This window comes from Sycon ciliatum, chromosome 12 (assembly GCF_964019385.1).
Source record: "Sycon ciliatum chromosome 12, ocSycCili1.1, whole genome shotgun sequence".
Lineage (NCBI taxonomy): Eukaryota > Metazoa > Porifera > Calcarea > Leucosolenida > Sycettidae > Sycon > Sycon ciliatum.
Window position 1 is genome coordinate 8,784,839 of NC_088654.1, and position 2,097 is coordinate 8,786,935.

The 2,097-nt window shown below is 43.8% G+C and overlaps 1 long non-coding RNA gene across 2 annotated transcripts; it reads right to left on the bottom strand.

Moving 5' to 3' along the window:
* Window positions 1–351: 351 nt before the first annotated feature.
* On the bottom strand, window positions 352–2,097 carry LOC135828583 (uncharacterized). 2 transcript variants are annotated; one of them, XR_010555714.1, is made up of 3 exons: window positions 1,700–2,070; window positions 1,447–1,607; window positions 352–914 (listed from the first exon to the last, which is right to left on the bottom strand). It is a non-coding gene; the product is annotated as an uncharacterized LOC135828583 (long non-coding RNA). The 2 variants fall into 2 exon arrangements; XR_010555713.1 differs by having other exon boundaries at window positions 352–1,607; window positions 1,700–2,097.

Genomic DNA, 2,097 nt, shown 5'->3' on the forward strand with positions numbered 1-2,097 from the left:
AAGAATATAAAATGAAATAATTCTAAGGAATTGTCATAGGGTATTTTTGGAAGGATGGAGACAGAGAAAGACAGAGAGAGAGAGCACTGTTTGAAGTGTTTGTCTCACTGTAATTACTCCAGATTATTGAATGTTGTATGATCTACTCTATATTTTCCACAATGGTTTTTCCTGATTTGCGGGATCTCTTCTTTTGCTGTTTGCGTGTTTACAGGAAGTGGCTGTCTGGTGTAACTGCACCAGATCCTGGGGAAATTAAGTCAGATGCAGAGGCAGGGTCGTCCAGTGATGCAACACTGCCGTTCTGTGTGCAGCGTTACCGCTAATACCCCCGGCGAAAAGACAAACACGTGAAAAGACTACAGTATTGACCGTTCTGCTAATAAATGCATGACTGCTCCGACAGTCGATAATCGAAACACAGAGCACCAGCATGATGTTTTCATATTGGGAACCACACAACAGCTCAATTCTCAAGCCCAAAAATTGATGAATACAAATACAGAGCGACGCAACAAGAGATCATCCGGCAACCAAACAAACCTGGGTCTAATGCACTGAATAGTCTTGAAATACGCAGGCCAGACAAATCAGTGCAAGCACATAATGTTACAAGGTACATGCATTGCAGAACAAAGTGTAACCAAAGATACACAGGGTTATAGCTGCACACTTGTGCATGTGCTCGCTCAGCCCAAGAACACACGATCATGATGATAGAAACAATCCGGGGGAAACACGCTAACACCGAAGTAAGCATCAACACGTAAATAGTGCAGCTCTGAAAAAATTACATTTACATGTACATTGGTGTGTCGAGTAGTGTCAGGCTTGAATAATCATCCAACCAAGACTTCATCAGGTCCCAGACGCTGAGATCGCACGCCGAATTTGAAGTGCATCTAGCCTTGAACCTGTCGCACAAGGCACACATATATGGCAAAATGACATCCACTCTGATTATTTCCAGAGGCCAATCATGACAGAACACAGAAATGAAACCACGGGCTCAACCAAGTAAACGCAAAGGAAGTTAGTCAAAATAATCCATGCAGTGCTCTTTTAATTGCAGCGCTGATTGCAGTGTTGCGTCATAGCCCGATACCCGCTGAGCACAGACACAACTCCATTCGTCAGGGGCAAGACATACTCTTTTGGAATAAAGTCATAAAGTACAGCATTCCAATGACATTACGGACACCTCGTGCAAATGCATGGTCTGTTCATCTGGCCGACTCAGCCACGCATGAGAGTGTGTGCATGTACATGCGCGCGCTTGCGCGCGCGCACACACACACCATGTATTCGGTGCGTATGGTGTACCAGTTGCGGGACAATGAAGATGGAATCATTATCATGATGTTACATGTACATCTACAGTGTATGTTTGAGTGTAAAGTAAATTTTATTTTATTGCACATTTCTTCGACACAACTAATTACTTACTTCACATGTTCGCATTTCTCATAATCGATCCACCTGCACTCCGTATCAGTCGAGGAAAAATTCTCCCAGATATACACTAGTCACCACAGCCATGTGATGACATTGGGATGGGCCCCAAGCACGATTGCACTCTCTAGTTACAATAAATTTGGCCAGATTATCTGTGAAGACAAAATGCAATGCATAGCGGCAATCGATGGATGAAGAGAGAGTTTGTAAATACCTATATCTTTCCACTTGTTCAGGAGCTTACCTTTTGGAGTTCACATCGTTTACACGATCTCTCATGCTGTCTTGCACCTTGGTTTTGTTGACCATGGATACGCCATCCCAGAAAACATTCTACAGGAGCTACTAATGCAGAGCGTTTTTCACGCTCGATCTCGGCGATCTACCTTGTCACGCCAATAAAATCCTCCGTGACACTGGCTACAGTCACAAGAGACGTCTCAGTAAGGTAATGAGCACGACAACATCGTCGAGATCAAGGACAAAGAGAAAACAAAACACTCACTGAAAACAGCAAAGAAGAAACGAAGAAATGTACACGATTCCTATATGTTGCCACTGACAACTGGTTCGGTGGAGACGACGCTACTTTTGTTTGTCCCCAGTGGGATCGTTGTTATGCGTATCGAAGGAACTGTGACG